Below are 15703 nucleotides of genomic sequence, written 5' to 3' on the forward strand. Positions count from 1 at the left end.
TAAGTTTCTATTGGTTGTACAATCTGACCTTGTAATTACAACAGTCTTATACAGACATTCCTAGACATATTTTTATGTAGCACAGTGTGAGAAACAGTGGTTGACACACCAGTACTATTCGGATATCAGATGTTAGTGAATGCTACATGTCAGGCCATACAATACCAGAGTAAACACTACCAATCCAGGATTTAAATCTTTATTGCCAGGCATTTACAGTTTTCTTATCTGACAGACCTGTGGCGGGGAATGTTTGTTAACATGACCGGACTGTTTCTACACTTATTCCCAGATTCCTAGTTAATATTATGCACATACCTCTTAATCTCTTAATGCACACACTCTGAACAAAGCTTGACAACATGAGGGTACAAATAGAGACATATTTTGAATATTGCTCTCATAAACTTGGAGAGTTGCTAGAGCAACAAAATTTGTTTTAATATACATTTTCTGAAGGTTTTGTGGTCTGAAAATCAAATGTATGTCATTATTTAGTGACTACAATTCTGAGATCATCCCACTAATTTGCCAGGGGGACAAAGTAACAGGCAGAAAACATGAGCCAATTATCTGGACATTCTGAAAAAAATATGTACGGTTGAGAGATATGATTATGCATACAGCTTACTACCACTCCCAGGATTCGAACCATGGCTTTGTCTGCTAAAAATACAGCAATTTAAGTTTCATCAGAGTGTGCTATTTGGATATTGCTGTTTATCTCTTCACTGTTTTCTGTCTAAGTTTCTCTTGGTTGCACAACCTGATCTTGTACTACAGACATTCCTAGACATTTTTTTATGTAGCACAGTGTGGGTAACAGTGGTTAACACAACATTACTATTCAGATAATGCAACAATAAATGCCATACAATACCAGAGTAAACACAACCTTTATTGCCAGGCAGTTACAGATTTATTTAAATAGGACCTATATGGGACTATTACTGTCATATTGTCTGGTTTATTCAGTACAACCCATACACAGTTTTTATACTGCCAGGTGATTTTCTACTACTTTATATTTATTTGGTATGACTACTACAAGCAGGATTGCTACTCACCAGCCTCACAATTCAGCCTTTGCAACCTACTAGCATGGGATTCCTGATTCACAGCCCACTCAGCTTCAGCTGTAAGGGAAATAGAGAAATATGTAGGCATACCTATCCATCATATACATAGGCCGGACATTAGTAAACAGTTATTTGTATGAGTACTTACACACTGCTGGGACATCACCTCTCTGCCTTGTTTCTTGGACCCACTCATCCAAGAGCTCCCTCTTTCTCCGCTTCAAGTCGGCATAGTCGTGCTGGACCTGCTCACCAGTCCGAGGGATATCAGTGGCACTGGTGAGATCACGTGCAAGATGGTCCCAGGCTTCTGCTTTATATTGGGAGCCTTGGTACTGGCCCTGTAGCAGTCTCTTGTCACGGTTTTGTACCAGGAGTCCTACCATGACCTTGGACTCCATTATGCCCCAGCACTGCACATGGAAGAGCATGCCCTCACCAACTCCTGCCATACTGCCTACAGCTCATAACCAGTTGCAGCTTCCCACTGTAGGCAGTATGGCACCTGTGGGGTTTAAATATGGCCGATTCCCTGCCCTTTGCCATGATTGGATGGTTTTGAATATGCTAAGCTAAGCTAAGCTATGACCAAACCTGCTTAGCTAAGGTTGGCAATGCTTAAAGGGGCAGGTTCAGCACTGCTTACCAATGGGCAAAGCCACTTAGCTAGGCTACTCATTGCTTAGCAGTCATGTTTACACACTGCTTACACCTCGTAAGCAGAGCTGTGCAATGCTTAGCATTGCTTATGTTTTATTTTATAGACTATCTGATGTATGGCATTGATTCATCATTCATTACATATTATACATTTGTTTACTGTCTCTAACATCCCCCAATGTGCTTTCATTACATTTATTCATGTGTGACTATACTATATGGGGCATTTGTGTTTATATGGGGGTTTCACAACTTTATTAAATTGACACCTCACATCTGGATGTACTACAGTACTCTGTTTAACAAATATATGTTAATTAGTAGCTAATTATAAAAACAAATGTTTATGTACTGCATTCACATGTAAAATGCAAATTGGTTACAGTGGGGATCAAAACGGAAATGGCTGCTTGCAAAGTATATGCTCTAACCACTACACTATTGCAAAATACTGCTTATGCTGGATGTCTCTTGCTATTTAACTTCTTGTGCTGTTTAAGCTGGACTAAGTGTAGCTAAGCAATGGGCACAGCCGTGCAGCTACGCTTAAACTTTATTGCATGTTTAAAAAAAATATTCATTGTGTTATTTTATTTGTACCCTTCAGAATATCCCTGGTAATGCTGAGCCTGTTATTCTATCAACTTTCTGCTTTGTGGGATGATTGTCCCTTTTGGCTTTGTCCACATTCCTTACTCTGATGGGTTGGGAGGTGTGTGCTATGTGCTTATGCTACATGTGTTATTCTAACAACATCTGTCTTGGTAGGAACAATTGTCCCTTATGGCTTTGACCAGATTTGTTATCCTGATGGGTTGGGGGTTGTTACGAAGTTTCTAGCTCATTTTAAATTGCCGAAAGGCAATTCTGAAGTGCAGGGGGCGTGTATATTGTGAGAGCTCTGCTCTCAGACACACCCCCTGTGTTTGTACATGGAACTGTGTCCGTTTTACAGCACAGCAGCACGCCTTAATACATATGCATGGTGCACTGCCATACTGAATAGGAATGGTCCCTGCCATGCAGGAGTAACTTATTCCTGCACAGCTGCTTGTTGAATCCCAGGGCATGTTTTTTAAGCTCACCATTCCTTGTAAATTACATGCCAAAAACGATGAACTGAAAAACCATTAAAAACACAAGAAAAATCTTTTTTTGCATGGGAGAAACCTCACATCCCTCAAAATTATATTTATATATATATATATATATATATATATATATATATATATATATATATATATATATATATATATATATATATATATCAACTTTATGGTAACACCACAGTGAAGAAAAGAGGAAGAATCCTAAAAAGTGCACCGCCTGCTCACACAATTTAATACATTGTGATGAAACTCACTGCAACATTAAATTCTAATGCTAAAGCCACACAGGGAAAGGACTGACAAAATTGTGCAACTATGCCCTTAAGCCATGACCTGATCTGATGTATGTGCTCTTCTGACATTGTCTGCCATTACACGTCTCTGTGGGTACTTTTCTGCTGATATCAATGGTCTGATGCCTACATGTGTATGTCAGATTAAACAGAAGTAGCTGGTAACCTGTAGCATTTTGCTTCAGAGACAGCTGGTTTGTTGTTCCTGCACCTGTGACTAAACACGCCCCTTTAGTTATTCAGGTCACAAACAAATAAATAAGCACTGATTCCTCATATTCCTTTCTTCATACACAGTCTAAGAGAATGAGGTGCTTAATAAATAATGCAGTGACTACACTTGGGTTGGCTTAAGTCAATGTCGGGTGCTGGATTCTGTAATATGACTGTGGTGAATGGAGGTGAACATGAGCTTTGATACACGAGGCTGCTCAATTGTGTCTCATGTGTCACCACCTACACCATAGTTTCCTCATCTTCTTTCCCTAAAATAACTTAACTACACTGACATAAATACTATTATCTATAATTCCTGCTTGTAACCGTTCATTCAGTACAATCTCTATTAATTCCATTTTTCTTTTTGATAACTTTCTGTTAAAATCATACAGCGAGCCATCATTACCAGAAGCACTCAGCTTTCTTACATTTTGCAGAACCTCCTACCTCTTTCATCATAATTTTCTAGAAATAAATTACCTCTGTCTGCTATCTGTAGTATTGTTTGTGTGTGTGTGTGTGTGTGTGTGTGTGTGTGTGTGTGTGTGTGTGTGTGTGTGTGTGTGTGTGTGTGTGTGTGTGTGCATGTATATTTATATATGTGTGTATCCCTCTCTCTGTCTATATATATATATATATATATATATATATATATATATATATATATATATATATATATTATATATATATATATGTGTGTGTGTGTGTGTGTGTGTGTTTTCACTTTATATCCTCGATATATTGAAATGTTGAAATTCAGTATTTCGAAGCTATAAAGTTGAATGTTTAAAACATAGAAAACTCAGAAGCGCAAAATTCAAAATCTCGCACACTGGAGATTTTGAATTTCATGGCACTGCTGCACACACACACACACACACACACACACACACACACACACACACACACACACACACACACACACACACACACACACACACACACACACACACACACCATCCTCCACACATACAAACACAAGCTGTCTACTACATAAAAGCAGGGGGGCACTGCACCACCCACAACCCCCCTATTTAAATATTCTATTCTGAGGTCGCACTACACACAAACACACACATAACACCACTACACAAGCCACATTCTGCTCGCACACACACATCACAGCAACAAAATACACTAACACACACCACAGCCCCTACCCAAAACTCTTAACACACACACACACACACACACACACACACACACACACACACACACACACACACACACACACACACACTTACCTGAATCTGTAACCACAGCGTAACCTCAGAAGTGCGAAATTCAAAACTTCTGGTATTCGAGGTTTTGAATTTCGTGCTTCTGAGCTTTTGCTCTTTTCAGGATTCCACTTTATGGGCTTGAAATACTGAATTTCGACATTTCAGTATTTCGAACTTCTAAAGTGAAATTATACAATTAAAAAACATGGCATTTAGATATAGATATTAGTCCAGCTAAGGGCACAAGACAAGGATAAAACATAGATGTAAAACAGCTGTAGAACATAGTACAATTTTAAAATATGGTGACATATACTAAACATGGTTACAAATGTAGTTGAGATTCATCAGTAAACAATTGATATTTTTGAGGTACATAACAGCCATTAGCTGCTACAAGAAGTTAGTATTATGTGGTAGGTAGCTGGGAACATGAGTAGCCAAGCTTGCTAAGAGTAGGTTGTTGATAGGGGGCTGAGAGAGGTAGTGGGTGGGTGGAGTGGATGGTATTAGAAGAGTGTTGCAAGGGTATATCTGGCAAGTTTTTAAGTGAGATTTACTAAGGATCTGAAGTGGGTGCAAGAAGTTACAGAGGTAATTGAGGATGGGAGGGAGTTCCAGAGTTTGGCTATAGTGCAGGAAAATAATGCTTCTCCAGCAGAGTTAATGGCTCTTGTGACCTGTAGGAGATTTTTGTGGCTGGATCTTAGTGGTCTCGTGGTTATGTAGGGTTGAAGTAGAATCTGGAGGGATGGGACTTTTAGTGCTTGGTTTATTAGTTTGTGGGCGAGTCCAAGTTGTTACCATTGAAGGTGGTGGGGGAGCTGTAGCTAGCCCAGTTCTGCTAGTGAGAGACAGTGGTGAGTATGGTAGGAAGTCCCTGTGGTGAATTTGGTAATTTTGTTGTAGCAGGTTTTGAGCTTATTTAGGCCGCATTGTCTAAGGTTAGTAAATATTGAAGAGGTGTAGAGTAGGGCAGAGATAAGATGAGAATTTGCTACCAAAATTTTAGCTGCTTTGGTAAGTAGTTGCTGATTTCTATATAATGCTCCTAGTTTTTTGTGCACTTTTTTAATGGTCATGGAAATGTGAATGTCAAAGTTCAGTTTATTGTCTATTTCTACTCCTTGTAATTTGGTGTGTTCTGTAGGATGGATGGTGGTGTTGTCTTTTGCTGTGATGTTAAAGTGGGAGCTGTCTAGGGTATGTTTGGTGGGTTGAAAGATTAGTAATTTTGTTTTGTCTGGGTTGAGTATTAGTTGGGCATCAGATAACCACATTTCAATAGAAGAAAATGCTTCCTGTGTGAATTTTTGCAGTTCAGGTAGGGAGTGGGCTGTGCAGATGATGGTTGAGTCATCTGCGTATTGTATGAGTCTGCCATGTGTTGTGGTGGAGGCTAGATTATTGGTGAAAATAGAGAAGAGTAGGAGTCCCAGGATGGTCCCTTGGGGAACCCCTATGGAGACTGGTAGTTGGGTGGGATAGGTTGTCCTGCCAAACAACTGCTTGATAGCAGTCAGATAGGTAACTCTGAAACCAGTTGATGACTGGCTGAGAGAAGGATAGGTTATTGAGAAGAGAGATGAGTTGTTTGTGTGGGACTATATCAAAAGCTTTAGAGAGGTCTAGGAAGGTAGCTGAGGAGAGATAACCTGCATTTTTATTTTGTAGGATAGTGTTAGAGAAAGAGAATAAGGTGGTGGTGGTGCTATGGTTAGGTCGGAAACTGTGTTGTGTGTTGGAGAGGAGGTTGTTAGCAAGGAGGTGATCTGAGACTTGAGAATGAATGCATCTCTCTAGTATTTTGGAGAGTGGCGAGAGAATAGCTATGGGACGGTAATTGGTTAGATCTGTGGAGGGGCCTCCTTTGTGTAGGGGAAATATGTGTGAGACTTTCCATAGTGTGGGAACATAACTTTCTGACAGAGATCTATTAATCAAGAGTGATACAGAGTAGGCTAGAGCATCAGCTGCAAGTTGAATGTATTCACGTGGGAGGTTGTCTGCTGCTAATCTGGTGGTTTTAAGTTTAGTTAGCAGTTGTTTAATTTTTGAGGTATAAACAGAAGAGAAAGAGAAGCTAGTGGGGAGACTGTTATTTGTAGCTGATGGTGTGGGTTTATGGGGGGATTGTGTTGTCTAGTGAGTGATAGTACAGTTTGTGTGAAGTGATTGTTGAAAGAAGTAGAAATATTTTCGGAGGAGTGAGTTAAGTTAGGAGTGGGTGTACTTACTTTACCTGGGTGGAGGATGGAGTTTATTGAGGACCAGAATTGTTTGGGGTTATGTTGGGAGGAGGTAAGGGCAGACTGGTAGTATTGGATTTTGTCCTGTTATTTAAGCTTTTTGGTTCTATTGCATAGTTCTAGGAATTTTTGCCTAGTAGAGGAGGTTTTGGTTTTGCACCAGCTGTCCCAGGCTTTATCCCTGTTTTTCATTTCAGACTTGGTGTTTTTTTTGTAGCCATGGGGATGGTTGGGCTCCAGTTAGGGAACATCTTATAGGGGTGTAGTAATTAAGGATGCTTAGGAATGTTTTATTAAAGTAGTCAACTGTGTCATCTAGTTTGAGGTATTTTAGAGGTTGCCAGTTACAGTCTTTTAGAGATGAGCTGAATGAGAGAGGGTTGAAGTTAGTTTTTTGCGTATTTGATGGTAGATGATGGGCTTTGCTTTATAAAGGTGCTTTCTTAGTAGGAAGGTTGGGGAGTGATCACTGAGGCTGTCCATGATAGGGAGGCCTTTGTGCTGAGTATTTACAGTGGATGGCAGGAGGAGTCTGAGGGGAATCTGGTGACTGATCTCCTCAGTGAGGCTTGGACTGACACCTCAGTGGAAGGGGTAGCAATGTCCCAGAAGCTATCCCCTACCCAGGTTTGAGAAATCCGAGCAGTGTTACAGGAGTTTGGGGACATGCTCACTGGGAAACCAGGGTGCACCCATCTGGTGCAGCACCGTGTGGATACAGGACCCCAAAGGCCTATTAAGCATGTCCCTTATAGGGTGTCTGAGAGAGTCAAACAGACTCTGAGGGAGGAGATACAGGAACTGTTGGAACTAGGGGTAATTCAGGAGTCCAGCAGTCCCTGGGCTTCCCAGTGGTGCTAGTACCAAAGAAGGACGGCAACATCAGGTTCTGTGTGGACTCTAGGAAATTAAATAGTCAAATAAAGTCAAGTGCTTACCCCATGCCTAGGACAGATGAAGCCCTAGAGCAGCTGGGTGGGGCTAAGTATCTTACCACTATTGATCTTTCCAAGGGCTACTGGCAGGTGCCCTTGACTCAAGAACAGTCTGTACTGCAATAAATGGAGTGATGAAGCAGTAGTAGAATTCAGACTCAAGAATCCAATGCAAAAAGACAAAAAACAACATTTATTGCAAAGCTTTCGGGTCACAAACACCTTTCCTCAGTGCTGCTACATAGTTTTGTTTGTGACCCGAAAGCTTTGCAATAAATACTGTTTTTTGTCTTTTGACATTGGATTCTTGAGGTGCCCTTGACTCCCAGTGCTAGAGCCTTTGGGACTCCTTTTGGCTTGTATGAGTGCACAAAGATGCCCTTTGGGATGAAAAATACCCCAGTGACTTTTCAGAGACTGGTAGATCATATCCTAGTAGGAGCAAGAGCTTTTTCACTTGCTTACCTAGATGATATTGCCATCTGCAGCCATTCATGGCAAGAGCACCTTCAGCATGTCAAGGAGGTGCTGGGCAAGCTACAGAGGGCTGGGTTGACCATTAAGCCCATCAAATGCCAGGTGGGTAGGACGGAGATCTCCTGCCTGGGACATAGAGTAGGGAATGGTAAGATCAGGCCAGAACCTGCCAAAGTGGAAGGCATTCAGGAATGGCCTGCCCCTGTTACAAAAAAAGCAGGTGAGGGCATTCTTAGGGACAGCAGGGTACTACATAAAGTATGTCCCCAGTTATAGTACCATAGCTGCTCCCCTCACAGACCTGACAAGTAAAAACAGGTCAGATAAGGTAGTGTGGACCCCAGTAAGTGAGCAGGCATTCCAGAAGCTTAAAGGAGCTTTGGGAGAACCCCCTGTGTTAGCTAGTCCAGATTACAGCAAATAATTTGTTGTGCGGATGGATGCTTCAAACCATGGGATGGAGGCTGTTCTTAGCCGGGTTTCCTCAGAGGGAGAAGAGTACCCAGTGATATACCTCAGTCATAGGCTCCAACCCAGGGAGGAATGCTATGCAGCTGTAGAAAAGGAATGCCTAGCCATAGTGTGGGCACTGCAGAAACTTTAGCCTTATCTGTATGGAAGGAAATTCACTGTAGGTACAGATCACAATCCCTTAACCTGGCTGCATTGTCAGCCAGCAAAATGACAAGTTACTAAGGTGGCGCCTAGGACTGCAAGCATATGATAAGACAGTGCAGCACCGCAGTGGGGTTAGCAATACCAATGCAGATGGGGTCTCAAGACAGGGAATGGGGTAATGTATTCCCAGATAAGTTCACCCTCTCAAGCAACGTTCCTCAAGGGTCACTAGCTTGAGTTTTTTTTGGGGGGGGGATTGTGACACTGCCAGCCCAGCTATCTGGAATTTTGTAAATAATTCTATGTCATTTGTGAATATTGATATGATTTATACAGAAATGTGTTATGTACTGAGCTTCAAGAATGTAACCACATCATGCCCTGCTGGAACATAGAAGATTAACTTAAAAAACTTCAAGAAAATAACAAACCCTACTTTAAAGACACATTACACTAAAAAGTAAACAATATACCAAATACAAAGCAGATAGGATAAAGAGATAAAAAGTACAATTTCTTAACAAAATAATACAATCATTTTCTCTCCAATGCTTTTAATTTTAGTAAGGAGGGGATAAAGACATGTTCATTTAAGCCAGGCCAGTGGGTCGCATTCAAGCACATTTGCCACAATAACTCCCAACTGTCCAGCATCAATGTCCATGCCCCACCCCTCTCACTAAATATCAAATCCTCCAATATAATAAATTTAAAAGAATGGTCAGTTTTCTCAACTTAATGTTTTGCAACGGCATTTGTGACCTTTTTCAACTTAATATCTTTTAGATGTTCATATAATCTATTCCTGAATTTCCTTTCGGTCTTACCAATATAAAAACAGGGGCAGCTCGATCAGAGAGCACAATAAACAACCATCTTAGTGTAACATGAAAACTTCCCACGCAAATTCACCTACATATTATTAATTTTAACACAGCCCAACTCAAGAATATTGGGGCAATACAGGCAAGCCCCATATTTTTTCATCACCCTCTCTACATAAGACTTAATGCATGACTCAAAAATATCTTTCAGATTACTCCCTTTTTGATATACTATACTAGGTCTTTCACCCCAAAAGTCCCCTATATCCTTATTATTACTCAGGATCTCCCAGTTTTTAAAAAATGTATCACTAACCTGGTAGCCGTTCTTACTAAAGGTAGTAATAAATGCACACTGAAACTTATCATTACTTCCCTTATTCCCCTCATTCATATTTGGCCAAGATCGACGTTCTTGGGGATAAAAAGGCAAACTACCATCTGTCACAGTGGTACATGTGGACCCACCCAAAATAGGAGCAAAGTGTTCACTCTCCCATTTGTTCACAACCTCAGTCATAACCTCATTAACCAGATTTGGTGGATAGGCCCTTTTAAGAAACATGTTCCTTAAAACCTTACATTCATCCAAAAATGAATTAAAGATGCTAACCATCAGGGCTGCCTGTACAAATTGTCCTTTGATCACCACTCACTTCTGCTTAAATGGATGGGCACTATAATAATGTAAAAGACTATTGGAATATGTTTCTTTTCTAAATATTTGGGATACAAATCTTTTATGATGGATATCCTTCATAAGCCAGACATCCAAATAAGATATGCCCATATTACTAATATTGTGTGTAAAATGCAAAAATGAAGTTGTACCATTTATATATTCCAAAAACCCTTCAATTTCCTTCTCCGGCCCATTCCATAATAATAAAAAACTGTCAACCAAAAAACGGGTATAAAGTTAGCAGAAGGCAAAATATGATGAACTAAACAGGAATTTCTTTTCTCACTGTAACATGATGATATTAGCATAAAGACCCCCACAAGGTAACCCCATGGCTACACCTTCTACTTGTAAATATAATTCCTTTTCAAAAATATAAAATTATTCATTAACACTAAGTCAGTACATTGTTCAAAGGTGTTAATCTGATTATTTACTTTTTACTATAATGTGTCTTTAAAGTACGATGCTCATGAATTTATGAAAGGGAATGTGGAGTGTATTTTGATTGGTAGAGCTGGGGGATGTTTAATTAACTAGGATAATGTTCTTGGTTTAAATGGAATGAAATGATGTTGTTAAAATTCTCTGATGAAGTTCTTGAATTAGCAGAGATGAAAGCACTTACTTGTGGATTTGTGATTTTATCAGTATTAAAAATATATATTTTAATATGATCCGCTGGTTTTGGCTGTTGTTCTGCTTTACTGGTGAGCACTTGTGTATCTCTTCACTGACATTAATAACCATATCAATGTTACCTTGATTCAGGATCAGTTTAAAAACCTAATTTTTCTCTTATGCACAACTTCATCTCTTAAATTACTTATAAATTTAGTTAGATGCCCCCTCCTTAAAAACATGGAGCATAAGTTTTCACTTTATATCAGAAAATCAGCATCCCTGATAACCATTCTAGCAGCACGCATAAACCATCCCTTCACTACAGATTTTTTCTGTGCTAGGGGTGTGCACTAGTAAAATGAAGTGATACATTTGAGTAGGTAGGTTTTCTGTAAATCCGTGCAATATATGTATTAGTAACCATATCCTTCTCTAGCAATACATCCAGGTAGGGAATTTTTAATAATTCCACCTGTGAAATAAACTTTAAAATTTCAGTACTATGGTTTATAAAGTCAAATACGCTATTAAGTTTTTCCTCTCCTTCCTTCCAGACAGAAAAATATCATCCAAATAGCAAGTATAAATCCTGAAGGAATCCTTAAACTCACTATTAAAAAGGAAGTTAATTTCCCAATAAATCATCACTATATTGGCAAACAGGAACCACAACTTGAGCCCATGGACACACCTTCTTTTTGTAAGAAATATTTGCCTGCAAACATTAAAAAGTTATTTTTCAAAACTATTTCTAGTAGTTCCTTGTATAGACTGATTTTATTTGTTCCAACTTACTCTCCAGTAAGCACTCACGGAACCATTCTACCCCCAAGGAATGAGGAATGACAGTACAAAGGTCTTTCACATTGATTGTGGCTAAAAAGTATTTTTATTAAACTGCAATCTATTAATTTTATTAAGAAAGTCCCAAAAATCTTTACAAACCTGTGTTTCATTTTCTAACAAATGTAATTTAGTGCAGGCGGTCGTAATTGATCCTCTAGTATCCACTATTGGGTGCATTGATGAATCATTTAGATCATTATGGATTTTTGGGATACCAAAAATGTTAGGAGTAGTTGGATAACCTATATTTAAATAATTAAATCTGTCAGTTGTTATTCTGCCTTTAATAAATAAATCTTTTATCTGTGTTCTTATTCTATGATAGGTATCATTCATTTCAATAAGGGAAACAGGGGTATAGGTATTGTCATTCAATAAATTGAACATTTTCTTATTGTCAAGCTCCTTATCCATAACCACAGCTCCCCCTCAGTTATCTGGTTTCATGATCCTAACATTTTTTCGTTAATCAATTTTATTTGTTCCGGCTCATCCTTACTAATATTATATCCGGTGGTTGATTTAGCCTCCTTCAATAAAAATCTAAAATCAGATTCACACATTTTTTCATAAAGTTGTACAGCTGGATGCAATGGGGGGTTAAAAGTACTAGAAATCTTTAAACCTGACATAGCTTGTCACAATTCATTAAACATAAACTTGAAATTAAGTTTCTCAGTATACAATTTTAAGTCTGGTAATAAATGTGCAATGCTAGCATGTTCAGAAGAAACAAAACTAAGACCTTTTTTCCAAAGTTTCAACTAACACATTACTGATAGTAAGTCATGCATAATTAAAGACTTTAATGTCACCTTTTTCATTAAGAATACTCTTGCAGACCTCTTTATCCAATAAGTTTTCACCTCAATCTACATTTAGCGAATGATTTAAAGCTGTTGAAAGCCAGATTACACATCATACAGAAATAACAATAATAACTCATAAGAAATACACAGAAATGAGCCATATAAATAGCAGGCTACTCATCATAAATCAGGAAAACAAAGGCAATAACAATAAGCGTGATAATATGAGTAAAGAACTATACATGGACTGATGAGTAACAAATGAGAGGAAATAGCTCAGAATACAGCAGATTTAGAGATGGAGAAAGTCATGTGGGGAAGAAATATGCTGGCATAAATCTCCAGGTGAGTGAACTGCTATTGGTCTTGCAAGTTACGAGGAAAAAAATCATGGTGTCTTTTAGGTCCAGATGTTGCTAATGAGAAAATGTGTCCAAAAGCACAGTCCAGCTAAAGGGCTGAGAGAGGATCTAGACCTGTATAAAGGATAGTGAATCTGAAGATAAGATGAAGATGTCCATAAAGAGGAATGGACCTGGTGAGTTCTTGAGTGAATTATTTTCTTGCTAGAAACTTTGGTGGTTTAGCTGCTGAAGTCTCCGGTTACAGTTCATGGAGTTGGATTCATTGACTCCTGGGTAATAGCAGGCATTGAAATTAATCTGCCACACTAATTCCTTTTTCTTAAACAAGCCACTGATGTCCTCCATTAGATGTTTTCATTTGATCAAGTCCAAAACATGGATGGAAGACTTAGAAAAAATTCTTGCAGATGGCTGTTTATATAACACATTGTGTCCTAGTTATATTTTTATAGTGTGTATGTGCTCATACACCCTATGATGTAGGGTTTTGTAGGTTTTGACAATGAAGAAGATAGGACAAACTAAGCATTCAGCCAGCTAAGTGACAAAGACAGTATTTCAATGACTTCTAGTGTGGACTTTTAAAATAATTTAGAGCACAAAACACTTTCAAAGTTTATTTATTTGACATTTGTTTACCAGGAATGTCCGACTGGACCAAAAAGTGCCCATTTTCAGTGGAGGCTCTGGGAGAAAAGCTCCATAATCACAATCTGTCAAAAATCAATTACAGATATTTTAAATTACAAAGTATCATGTAACACTACAAAACATAGGAGTGAAAAAAACATAGCAATGAGAAAAAACGTAGCACACTATGTTTCACAGCAGAGTACTATAAAAAACAATAACATGAGTTGCAGAAAATATGTGAGGAAAAAAATCATTATTTATATTATTTGTTACATGGATTACTATGCAGTAAATGAGACATGAGACAATTATAATAAGATATTTAAAAGAGACATTAGAGATTACATGATTACAGACAGCGATGGGAAATTGGGTGACATCTTAGTATGAGAGAGGGTGTTCATATTTTAGAGTTATAGATGGAAGTAAGGATGGAGATAAAAGGAGATTATAAGACGTGTGGGTAGGGTGTCTTCAGGTAGCTTAGGTGAGTAGGGATGAAAGAGAAAGAGGTAGGGGAAAGGTCTGCAGAGAGAAAGCGGATATGGTAAGGCAGTGGGCACAACAAAAGAAATGAGTGAAGTAGGAAGTTGGAGAGGGTTGGGAGGTGTGACTTAGGTCAAATGGGGTGTGGCTGAAGTATAGTGAGTAAGTTCAGACAGGATATATGCAGTAGCGGGTACATGATTTTGTAAATTATTCTTTTAGGGAGCATTTAAAGGTGGGTAGGTTAAAAACAGTACTGGTGGTTAGGGGTAAGGAGTTCCATTTTTTTGCTACCGAGTACGAGTGCAGCCTTTGTCCAGGAGATTTATTTGGTTTATTTATGGTGAGAAGTTGTTTGTCTCCTGATCTGAGATTTCTTTTAGGGAAATATATGTTGATTAAAGGGATAAGAGATGGGTAGGCTAATGGTTTGTGTATGATTTTATGTACTGTTATAAGTTGAATGCAGGAGATGTGGAGAGGGACTTCCAGCCAGCTAAGGGAATCCAAAACCATACAATGATAGGTAAATGAGGATGAATTAGTAGCAAGCTTGAGAATTTTGTTGTAACAGCTTTCAGGTTTGAAAATCACTTGGCACCACAGGACCCGGAAGCACATAAACAAAGGCTTTCAAAATAAGCAGATGAAGAAATCAAACAGCTGCTAGGTCTCCAAAAAGATCCTTTAATGTAACCAGGCAAAGTAAAAATCCACAATATCATCCAAGCGCTTTCACTCGACCACATGCGAGCTTTCTCAGGGCAAACAACATTGCTGGAAGTTCATTCACATTAAATACTTCCAGAATCATCACATGACTTCCTGTGAACCTTTCCCAACAGGAAAATCACCATATAAGGAAATTCTAAAATACATTCTTATTATCATTAAAAATAATTCATTTTCTAAAAATAATTCATTTTCTAAAATGTCTTGGCGACTGAATAGCATAATGAACTTGAAATTGAATACAAACTATTAAAATATGTCATAAAACAATTCTGTAAAATATTTTTATAGTTTTATAATACAAATAAGTGCAGTAACCCCTTTTAACCATCGGGGGTGAAATCAAAACTCTAATTTAAAACCTAGAGTTACTAACTGGCATTGTAAAACATTTCTTATCTGAGTTGCCAATGTATAACATTCCATATATCATATTATAAAAATCTTATGGATTCAAAAGTGAATAAAACAATAGATGCCATGTTCTGCTAAACTGTGTTATAGATGAGCTTGTCTCAATTTCAAAACACTAGTGATGTTGAGGGTGTCATTCAGACCTGGGTATCTAGTAGCATCTAACCGGAGCTGCCAAAATAGCTCACGGTATTCTAATTTTGACTCCCAACTACCCCCTCTTATATCCGGTTGTACCTGTTCCAACACCATAAACTTTTTTTATCGTCAGAAAAAAGGTGTGGCAATGGGTGCCTCTTGTGCCTCCATGTACGCAAATTTGGTATTATACCAATGGGAAAAGAAATATATTTTTACCAGTGCATGGTATCAGGACATCTTATACTATAGAAGATTTCTGGATGATATCTCCTTTATGTGGATGGG

This window comes from Protopterus annectens, chromosome 13.part0, assembly GCF_019279795.1.
Source record: "Protopterus annectens isolate FY-2018-M chromosome 13.part0, PAN1.0, whole genome shotgun sequence".
Classification (NCBI taxonomy): domain Eukaryota; kingdom Metazoa; phylum Chordata; order Ceratodontiformes; family Protopteridae; genus Protopterus; species Protopterus annectens.